Source organism: Lutjanus erythropterus, chromosome 6, assembly GCF_056507025.1.
Source record: "Lutjanus erythropterus isolate fLutEry1 chromosome 6, fLutEry1.hap2, whole genome shotgun sequence".
NCBI lineage: Eukaryota > Metazoa > Chordata > Actinopteri > Lutjaniformes > Lutjanidae > Lutjanus > Lutjanus erythropterus.
Window position 1 is genome coordinate 30,586,319 of NC_139322.1, and position 11,775 is coordinate 30,598,093.

Here is an 11,775-nt window from a genome sequence, read left to right on the forward strand (position 1 = left end):
ATTTGTTCTATGTTCTGAAGTTTTTAATCACATTGCATTTGTGTATTTCAGGTACCCTGTTGATGAAATGAAGCTCAGCGTAAGTTCAGTCAAGAAGACCTTCTGTTACTCTGCATTAATTCACAACTTTCCTTTACTCTGTCTCTCTCCTCCTATTCCCTCTAATCAACTGTTTGTAGGCGTTCACCTTCGTCTTCACTGTCCAATCAGATTTTGTCACGGTCGTTGTAGCCAGTCAATTTGCTGCTGCCAACTTTAAATCACCTCTGTCTTTGCTCCATCAGTTGCCATTCAGTCAGTTGTGCGACCCTCCTCCACCCCTCTCTCCTCCAGTCATTGGACCCAGGTAGCAGAAGATGTTCACCTCGATCCTCCCTGACGTCCTCTCCTCCAGTCTTCAGGTCCAGGCAGCAGGAGTCCAGAGCCACTTCACCTCATCTGTCTCTGCTTTGCTCCTCTTCACCACCACCACCAGTGTCTAGACCCCAGGGGGTTCTCTTCACTACAGCTTCATCACCCCCACTTATATATGTACTTATTGTTTCACCTCAATGGGGTCTAACCACCAAAGACTTTTCATGTTTCATATCTCATGCATGTGTCAATAAACCATTTTCTTTTAGTCTTAGTCTCGCCTGATTGAAATAGGTTCTGTTAAATAAACCCCTAAAAGATGGCTACTCCTCAAGAAAAGGCACAATATGTATCATGGTTTATTGAAACAAAATCAGATACGCAGACTCAGCAAAACTACAGGATTAAGTATGGAAGACATCCACCGTCATGTCCGTCAATTCGTGCATGGCACAGGAATTTTATGGAGACAGGGACAGTGTTGGATAAAGAAAAGAAATCGAATACCGTCTTGATGTGCTTTGTGCAACTAATGGTGCCTGTATAGAGGTGTATTAAATTAATACACTTCAATATCTACTTTTCATTTTGTAATAATTTCCACAGATTTGTCTATTCATTTGCTTTCGTAATAAATTTGTCAAATTATAAAGAGACTTTATGGACACCCTGTACAATACTAAATGGCCAAAAGACTATGGACCAGTGGCGGCTGGTCAATAGGGGGCCCCACCCCACCTCTCCCCACATCTCAATACTTCAGTGAAGAAGAATTAATTACTTTAAAATGTATACTGTATATTTCTTTGAATGAGCAGCGATAATATTGTGTAGGTAGTGAGTAAAATGTATCATCTGCACTAAAATGTGCTGTTAAAAATGTTTTACAATGTCTGAAGTACCGGATAGGTCACGTGTTTCTGGCTTGGGGCGCAATTTTTTCGGACCCTATTGATTATTTTCGGACAAACAGACCCTTGACCCTTTAGCCTACAAAACAGCATGTTAGGATGAAATTTCAGACAGCCAGTGTTTTGCTCTAAGAAGTTAGCTAATTACTGATGTCGATTAACTAATTAGTTAGCTACCATTTTGCTAAATATACCTCATTTAAGAAGAGACTATAGGTCCCTCAATCTTTTAACCGTCTCCAAAACTTGGTTTTCTTGTCACCACAGACGAGCCCAGCAGATAGCATTTCAATCAGGAGAGACTAAGAGTAAAGAAAATGGTTTATTGACACATGCATGAGATATGAAGCATGAACAGTCTTTGGTGGTTAGACCCCATTGAGGTGAAACAATAAGTACATATATAAATGGGGGTGATGAAGCTGTAGTGAAGAGAACCCCCTGGGGTCTAGACACTGGTGGTGGTGGTGAAGAGGAGCAAAGCAGAGACAGATGAGGTGAAGTGGCTCTGGACTCCTGCTGCCTGGACCTGAAGACTGGAGGAGAGGACGTCAGGGAGGATCGAGGTGAACATCTTCTGCTACCTGGGTCCAATGACTGGAGGAGAGAGGGGTGGAGGAGGGTCGCACAACTGACTGAATGACAACTGATGGAGCAAAGACAGAGGTGATTTAAACTTTGGCAGCAGCAAACTGACTGGCTACAACGACCGTGACAAAATCTGATTGGATAGTAAAGGCAAAGGTGAACGCCCACAAACAGCTGATAGACGGAATAGGAGGAGAGAGACGGAGTAAAGGAAAATTATGAATGAAGGCAGCGTAATAGAAGGTCTTCCTGATTCAACTTACGCTGAGCTTCATATCTAAGTACAGGAAACAGGACAGGAGAAAGTTGAGGTACCAAGCTTGCTCAACTGTCACTGGAGGACAGACCATAAAGGGGACCTAGTAAGAATCAATTACAACCCATGAATTAATTTCTGAAGCATGCACTGGCTGATGTTTAAGAACAGCGTGTATCTATATTTTCTCACTTTGTTTAAAGAGTATTCTGGTTTGTCTTGAAGTCTGTGCACATAATTCAGAATTCATTACTTTAATTAAACAACATCATGTGATCGGTTGAGTCAACAAGTGGAACCTAGAAGTTATATAAAGACTGCATTTCCATTTTCAAGACATCCTGCTACTCTACTTGCTACTGCTGCAGCCTCATCTGATCATCAGAAGCAAGGTGAGGTTTTAATTCTTCTCTTTCATCACATTTACATTTATATTTATTGTGCACTTGCAAACTTTTTGGGTTTATATTGTCCTCTGATATAACCAAAAAGGATTTCTTAAAAAAAAAAAGTCTAAAGTTCTGCATTTGAATGTCCCATTTAGAAAATGTGAACTTTTTCAAGGTGCATTTATTTCTCTGATATATCTTTACACAGATGTCTTCAGGTCTGTGTTTCGTTGTGGTCCTCTGCTTGACAGTTGGACTGTGGACTGAAGCAAATGTAAGTAATATGTACAGTATGATAATTATTTATAAGGTCTTTGAATTCAACATCATGTTTTTAACATGACATTATTTAGAGTATTGAAATGAAAATGTGTCTTTGACAACAACATGACAGCTTCATTTCCATGTTTAGGAGTTGAGTTTAGTGCTAATAATGTTTTCTTTATGTTCACAGGCAGGTTGGTTCTTCCTTGAATTGTGAAGGCTGAAAATACAGACAGCTGGAAATTTGTGACTGCAGACTCCAAGTTACTGATAAGTTTTCAAAATGACTTTCAAGACTGCTGCTCTCCAGCTCTTGGAGAGTTTCTGACTGTTTGGTTGTCCATAAAATCCTTAAAATCTGAGTATAAGAGGGTAGAGACAGAAAACAATACTAACATTCATCATGGTCTGCAGTCTTTTCATTCATGTGAAAACACTGCAGACCATGACTGATCTTAAAGTGTATTAGAGACACACAAAAAGTCTTTACCATAGATGTTTACTTCAAAGGTGTCAGGAGCATTTTTGTTCTCAAAACAATGCATGCTGGGAGTTCTGCTATCATCCTGATCATGATTTTTGGAAACTTAATTTAATGAGTCGACTGAATTCATTCAACTCGTCATTTCAAGTCAAAAGACTTCAAGTTAAAAAACTAATGTTTAGGTTCTTGAAGTGCTCTGAAAATGCTAAAACTTTTAAGTTTAATTAATTCAAACAAATATAACTTGTATATTTACGTTGACTTAATGAGAAAAGAATAGTTGATTCTACTAAATTGCTGTATTACTTTTCATCTACATATGTGCAGCAGATACTTCGTCTCATCAGCAGAAGACACAAACTCCTCTTTGACTGAGATGATAAATTATCTTTGCTGCTGTTGATTGATGACATTTGTCCTCTGCTGTGGCTCAGTAAGGACACACTGTCCTCAGACACACAAAATAAAGAATATCTTACTGAAAGGACTAAATTTGGAAAATACCAACTTGACTTGATTAACTCAAACCACAGATGCCTCAGACTGACTTCAGTTGATGTTGGCCTCCTTCAATGATCACATTTTTTTTTTCCATGTAGACTGTGGTTGCTCTTACAACTGCCCTTCTGACTCGATTCAGTATGGCAACAAGATTTACAGTTACCACAGCGATGCAAAGTCATGGATTGATGCAGAGGTACTTTTTGGTGCAATATTACTTATTCTGCCAAACTGTATTCATGATATATGTTTTTAAAAAGTTTGTTCTTGCAAAACTGATTCAACAGAAGAAGTTAAAAAAAGATTCTTTCTTCTTTCTCCGTCACATTATTACTGTCTGTCCAGTATTTTCAAATTGTTTCACTTCTTTGCCGTAATCTGACTCAGTCATCTCTGTGTGATTCTTTACTCACTCCCTGAATCTCTTCTTCACTCTGACTTCTTCACTAGATGGACTGCCTTTCTAGAAATGGGAATTTGGCCTCAATCCACAGCGCAGAGGAATACAAAATCGTTTACGATCTGATTAAGAAGGTAACTGGTAAAAATACAAGAGCTTGGATCGGAGGCCATGATACAACACAGGTGAGAGATTTGACAATAAACAAAATCAACTGATCAACAGATGATGCAACTGTTCCCCTGATATTAGTTACTTGTTTTATAGCAACACAAAAATGTTTTTTGAGATAATTGACCCTTAAACCATTTTTTTTTTCAGGAGGGTTCATGGTTGTGGAGTGATGGTTCCCATTTTGGGTACAAAATCTTCCCAAATGGACAGCCTGACAATGCTGGCAACAGGGAACATTGCTTGGAGATGAACTGGAATAGTAAATACTCATTATCTATTGTCCTCTTGGTTGTGAATTTGCAGAAAGACTTAAATCTTCAAGATGAGACAACTTTTCTTTTGTAATAAATTGCCTAATGCATTCTTACTTCGTTGTTTCAATTAGGCTTGTTTTTTACTGTACATCCACTGAGAAAAATGATCCTCATAAAAATAATGATGGGAATAATATGTTGCTGTGCTAATTGTTTGTTTGTTTCATTTTAAATTCAAGATAAGCCCAATGACGTTAACTGCCCAGACAAGAAACCTTACGTCTGTGCTGCACCCCTGTGGTGATCTCCACCACGTGCTCTCACTTCTGCCATGAGGCTGCCATCACACTACCACTGATGATGTCACTTCCACCAGTGTGTCAAACCTCGATGACATGATTGCTGTAAGATCCAAGACAAATCAGATTTGAGTCAATCAATAAACAGATAAATCTGATCAGTAATTTGTCTCGTCTCAACTCTCATTGATGTTTTCAGTCCTTTATCCATCTTATTTGTAGCCTATTTTTGATTCGAACTCAGCTCTTTCTGTCTGTGACTGCTCCAGGTGATTTTAATGTTTTCTCCTCTGCCTCTTGCTGCCTGGCATTTGGTCTTTGTGTTCCCAAAAAATGACACCAAAAACCAAGTGACCTTAAAATGATGAAAATTCCAGGACTGGTCTGCACATTACCCTGCAACCCCCAATAAGATGAACTGTTCCATCAAGTGGGTCACAGTTAAGGGAAGTATAAGGGAAGCTGTCAACCCTCAAAACATCCATCATCTCTGTGTGTGAGGTTGTTTCATCAAAAGCAAAACTTATTACCATTTCATATCGGAGCAAAGTGTTTTTGCTTGATAACGTGTGTGTTTCATAAGGTTTCAATGATGTTGCTCATTGGATGAAGTTATCTGCTGTTAGACATGATACACAGATGGTCAGTCTAATCACCTGCCAAGTGTTTTTTTGACAGTGATTGCCTTTTTACAAACAGTTTCTATGGATGATTTCCCAGATGGTTCTGTGTCACAAAACATATGACATGTCAGATTATCACAACACTGTATGCCCTGTAAAGCATTAGAAAGATATGACAGTATGAAAACATAGTTACTGCTAAGAATGATAATAATAATTAATTGATGATTAAGTGATCGGTCATAAATTTAGTCCATCAAGGAAAATCTAATCGATCTATCAAATGAAGATCTGAAATATAAAATAGATTATTGTCATGAGCGAGTGTGCTCCACATGTTATAGAGAATATGCAATATGTTGCTTTGGAAATAAAGCTTTCATTGAGGGGAAAAGCCCAGTTACTGCCTCGGCCTAGTGTCCACTGTAAGGTTTGGTGGAACAGGCAACAGCTTGGGAGGATCTATTGTTGTTCTGACGTGACTGTGTCACTGCGCACAAAGCGAGGTCAATAATGACCTACTAAGACAAGTTTGATGCGGAGGAACTCAATTTGCTTTCATACAGCTCTGATGTCAGCCCCACTGAACACCTTTGGGAGGAATGCCAACCGTGAGCCAGGCCTTCTCATCCAGCATCAGTGTCTGACCTCACAAATGTGAAAGTTCTCCCAGAGGGGTGACAGCTGTTATAGACAAAAAGGAGGCAAAGCCCATATTAATGCCCATGGTGTCGAATGGGATGTCCACAAGCTCATGTAAGTGTGATGCTCAGGCGTCCACTGACTTTTGGCCATATAGTGTACATTTATAGATCATAAGTGTTCCAATATTATAAATCAGGATACATATCAACGGTTAATTGTGTTTGTTGTTTGATTGATTCACTTTATTTGATAGTTAATATGAGTACAAAGTCGAGTCGAGTGACCTCCGAATATTTTGATAATGTTTCATTATGATATTTCATATTTGTTCAGAAATGTGTTTGTTAGATGTGAAACTGTTACATGAGGATGCATTTTTAAATCTTAAAACCATCTTGATTATTGTTAAAGATAAAGAAAAAATTCTATTACACAACTAAATTCAAGGCTTTAAAATATACGTGTGTGTATATATATATATATACTTGAAGTCTAGCGTAAAGTAAAAAATATATATATATATATTTTTTAATTTGTCTTATATTTGACACAAAACAAGTGAGGCAAGGTAAAAAGTACATTTTGATGAAGAAGAGAAAAGTGAGAGAGCATATTTTTAGAAGCTTAATGTTACCTTCATACATATAGTTTTATGTGCATGAACAGGCACTGTGTTTTGTGTCCCACTTCTCATATCTATCTATCTATCTATCTATCTATCTATCTATCTATCTATCTATCTATATACACACACACATATGTATGTATGTATGTGTGCATCAAATATTGATTTGAGTTAGATTTTTCTTCTGTTCGCTCACTTTGCATTTTGTAAATCGATAAAAATGAACAATTAAATTTTATGTTATTGAAAGCATTCTTACTTTACAGCATTTCTTCACACCTGCTTAAAACTTTTGCACAGTACTGTATACACACAGGATTAAGATCAGAAGGATATAAAAGGATTCTGTAACAGGAAACCATTTCCATTTCCTTCTGATTCATCAGTCTCATTCTTCTTTTGCTCCTTTACTTTAACTTTTATTGTTGTGCAGCCTAATGTCTGAAATTATGTTAAACTGAATCGATAATCTCCTCTGGGGCAGTTTTGTTTGTTATCTCAGAGTGTAGGCCTTGTTATACATATGATTCCCAACCTCACTGTGACCCCTTACAAAAAAAAAAAAAAAATGTGCGTGAAGTCCGACCCTGCTCGAGGCCCTGACTGGTTAATTATCAAATGTTCTGTGTCAGTTTTCTATGAGTTGTAAGCAGTTCCATAAAAGAGATTTTTTGTCTTACTGGTTTTCTAATTTGTCAGACTGTAATAGTCTGGTTTTCAATTGGTTCATTACTGGATAGAAATCAAACTCACAACTAGTTATGTGGTAATGGTAATGTTTCCCTTGATGTTGCCCAGTAAGAATTTTGAGTCTCAACAAAAGACACTGGTGTCTAAAAACCAAATTTGACAGGAAAGAGGCAAAGGAGAAAAGGTTAAAATCACCTGGAACAGTGAGGGAGTAGCACCGAGGCCACTGTGGCCTCAGGGCAGGATACTTTGTGGCCTTTCTTGCCCTGGTACATATGGTAAGGCAGGTACAGAAAGTGGGACTGACCTACGTCTCCTTATCTCAGCCCTTCAGTTGGATCCGTCCATTGATAATGTCAGATGTCATGTGGGAAATAATCAAATGTATTCAAGAATGAAAGAGCTGAGTTTGAATCAAAAATAGGCTACAAATAAGATGGATAAAAGACAGGAAAAGAAACCAGATGGAGCAGAAAAGGTCAGTGAGAAAAAGTGCTGAGTTAAGACGAAACAAATCACTGATTACTAATTTATCTTTTATTGATTCACTCAAATAAAATCTGATTTGTCATAGATCTTTCACCAGTGATGTCATCGAGGCTTGACACCCTTGAGCAAGTGACATCATCAGTGGGAGTGTGACATCCTCATGGGAGAAGTGAGAGCACATGGAGGGGATGGTCACAGGGACACAGCACAGATGTAAGGTTTCTTGTCACTGCACACATCGTCATTGGGTTGATCTTGAATTTAAAATGAAACAAACAAACAATTAGCGCAGCAACATATTATTCCCATCATTATTTTTATGAGGATCATTTTTTTTCAGTGGATGTACAAAAAAACAAACCTAATTGAAATAACTAAGTAAGAATGCATTAGGTAATTTTTTACAAAAGAAAAGTTGTCCTATCTTGAATATTTAAGTCTTTCTGCAAATTCACAACCAAGAGGACAATAGATAATGAGTATTTACTATTCCAGTTCATCTCTGCACAATGTTCCCTGTTGCCAGTATTGTCAGGCTGTCCATTTGGGAAGAGTTTGTACGCAAAATCAGAGCCATCTGTCCACTGCCACACACCCTCCTGAGAAAAAAAAAGAAGCAAGAATTAGTTTAACGGTCAATTATCTCAAAAAACATATTTTCCCACCACAAATAAATAGGATTGTGTTTGTGGTGCTAAAAATGAAATGAATGCCCTGGTTTCCTAACATTATTCTGTCTATCTAGTAGTCCAAGTCACCCTCTCATGCATGGTATATATCTATTTAATGTGATGAGAGAAATAACTAATATCATGGGGACATTTGCATCAGATTCTGTTTATTGTCAAATCTCTCACCTTTGTTGTATCGTGGCCTCCAATCCAAGCTCTTGTATTTGTGCCAGTCACCTTCTTAATCAGATCGTAAATGATTTTGTATTCCTCTGCGTTTTCTACCGAGGCCAGATTCCCTTCTTTTGAAATGCAGTCCATCTAGTGAAGAAGTCAGAGTGAAGAAGAGATTCAGGGAGTGAGTAAAGAATCACACAGAGATGACTGAGTCAGATTACGGCAAAGAAGTGAAAATTGATTTGAAAATACTGGACAGACAGTAATAATGTGACGGAGAAAGAAGAAAGAATCTTTTTTTAACTTCTTCTGATGAATCAGTTTTGCAAGAACAAACTTTTTAAAAACATATATCATGAATACAGTTTGGCAGAATAAGTAATATTGCACAAAAAAGTACCTCTGCATCAATCCATGACTTTGCACCGCTGTGGTAACTGTAAAGCTTGTTGCCATAACGAACCCAGCCAGAAGGACACTTCTTAGAGCAATCACAGGCTACATGGAACAGAAAAATGTGATCATTGAAGGAGGCCAACATCAACTGAAGTCAGTCTGAGGCATCTGTGGTTTGAGTTAATCAAGTCAAGTTGGTATTTTCCAAATTTAGTCCTTTCAGTAAGATATTCTTTATTTTGTGTGTCTGAGGACAGTGTGTCCTTACTGAGCCACAGCAGAGGACAAATGTCATCAATCAACAGCAGCAAAGATAATTTATCATCTCAGTCAAAGAGGAGTTTGTGTCTTCTGCTGATGAGACGAAGTATCTGCTGCACATATGTAGATGAAAAGTAATACAGCAATTTAGTAGAATCAACTATTCTTTTCTCATTAAGTCAACGTAAATATACAAGTTATATTTGTTTGAATTAATTAAACTTAAAAGTTTTAGCATTTTCAGAGCACTTCAAGAACCTAAACATTAGTTTTTTAACTTGAAGTCTTTTGACTTGAAATGACGAGTTGAATGAATTCAGTCGACTCATTAAATTAAATTTCCAAAAATCATGATCAGGATGATAGCAGAACTCCCAGCATGCATTGTTTTGAGAACAAAAATGCTCCTGACACCTTTGAAGTAAACATCTATGGTAAAGACTTTTTGTGTGTCTCTAATACACTTTAGGATCAGTCATGGTCTGCAGTGTTTTCACATGAATGAAAAGACTGCAGACCATGATGAATGTTAGTATTGTTTTCTGTCTCTACCCTCTTATACTCAGATTTTAAGGATTTTATGGACAACCAAACAGTCAGAAACTCTCCAAGAGCTGGAGAGCAGCAGTCTTTAAAGTCATTTTGAAAACTTATCAGTAACTTGGAGTCTGCAGTCACAAATTTCCAGCTGTCTGTATTTTCAGCCTTCACAATTCAAGGAAGAACCAACCTGCCTGTGAACATAAAGAAAACATTATTAGCACTAAACTCAACTCCTAAACATGGAAATGAAGCTGTCATGTTGTTGTCAAAGACACATTTTCATTTCAATACTCTAAATAATGTCATGTTAAAAACATGATGTTGAACTCAAAGACCTTATAAATAATTATCATACTGTACATATTACTTACATTTGCTTCAGTCCACAGTCCAACTGTCAAGCAGAGGACCACAACGAAACACAGACCTGAAGACATCTGTGTAAAGATATATCAGAGAAATAAATGCACCTTGAAAAAGTTCACATTTTCTAAATGGGACATTCAAATGCAGAACTTTTGCTAAGGTTTCTTTTTTTTTAAAATAAATGCTCATTGGTTATATCAGAGGATGATATAAACCCAAAAACTTTGCAAGTGCACAATAAATGTAAATGTGATTAAAGAGAAGAATTAAAACCTCACCTTGCTTCTGATGATCAGATGAGGCTGCAGCAGTAGCAAGTAGAGTAGCAGGATGTCTTGAAAATGGAAATGCAGTCTTTATATATCTTCTAGGTTCCACTTGTTGACTCAACCGATCACACGATGTTGTTTAATTAAAGTAATGAATTCTGAATTATGTGCACAGACTTCAAGACAAACCAGAATACTCTTTAAACAAAGTGAGAAAATATAGATACACGCTGTTCTTAAACATCAGCCAGTGCATGCTTCAGAAATTAATTCATGGGTTGTAATTGACTCTTACTAGGTCCCCTTTATGGTCTGTCCTCCAGTGACAGTTGAGCAAGCTTGGTACCTCGGTCAACTTTCTCCTGTCCTGTTTCCTGTACTTAGATATGCTATCTGCTGGGCTCGTCTGTGGTGACAAGAAAACCAAGTTTTGGAGACGGTTAAAAGATTGATGAGGGACCTATAGTCTCTTCTTAAATGAGGTATATTTAGCAAAATGGTAGCTAACTAGTTAGTTAATCGACATCAGTAATTAGCTAACTTCTTAGAGCAAAACACTGGCTGTCTGAAATTTCATCCTAACATGCTGTTTTGTAGGCTAAAGTCAAGGGTCTGTTTGTTTCTTGGCATTTTTAAAATAACTTATTTCCTGTATATTTACAGTAAAAGTCAGTCAACTAATTATTTTCAGTAGTCCACTCTGTCCTTTCAACATGTCAAATCAGAAGTGTCTGATGTAACGCTGTATTAGGTTCATCATTACATGGTTTTATACAAACTTTTAAGTGTAATTTTCTCTCACATCTGAAAATAAAAGCTGAAACAACCAGAACCTGTAACCACTTATTTCAGAAGGGTCGCGGGCTGCTGGAGCCTATCCCAGCTGACATTGGGCAAGAGGCAGGGTTCACCCTGGACAAGTCGCCAGTTCATTGCAGGGCTGACACATAGACAGACAACCACTCACACTCACAGCTACGGGCAAGAGTTAGAGTTAGAGTCACCAATTAACCTAGCATGCATGTTTTTGGACTGTGGGAAGCCGGAGAACCCACGCAGACATGGGGAGAACATGCAGACTCTGCACAGAATGGCCCTGTCCCAGCAAGCCGGGGGATCAAACTCAAGACCTTCTTGCTGTGAGGC

At 37.8% G+C, this 11,775-nt stretch overlaps 1 long non-coding RNA gene and 1 pseudogene across 2 annotated transcripts; one reads left to right on the plus strand and one right to left on the minus strand.

Annotated features, from left to right (window-relative positions):
* Positions 1-1,685: 1,685 nt before the first annotated feature.
* On the plus strand, positions 1,686-4,194 carry LOC146325540 (uncharacterized). The gene is made up of 3 exons (XR_014770720.1): positions 1,686-2,215; positions 2,446-2,501; positions 2,707-4,194. It is a non-coding gene; the product is annotated as an uncharacterized LOC146325540 (long non-coding RNA).
* Positions 4,195-8,445: 4,251 nt separating this feature from the next.
* Positions 8,446-11,011, minus strand: LOC146325541 (galactose-specific lectin nattectin pseudogene; annotated as a pseudogene). Its single transcript, XR_014770640.1, has 4 exons — positions 10,639-11,011; positions 10,366-10,431; positions 9,183-10,185; positions 8,446-8,938 (listed from the first exon to the last, which is right to left on the minus strand). The product of XR_014770640.1 is annotated as a galactose-specific lectin nattectin pseudogene (transcript).
* Between the last annotated feature and the right edge of the window lie 764 nt (positions 11,012-11,775).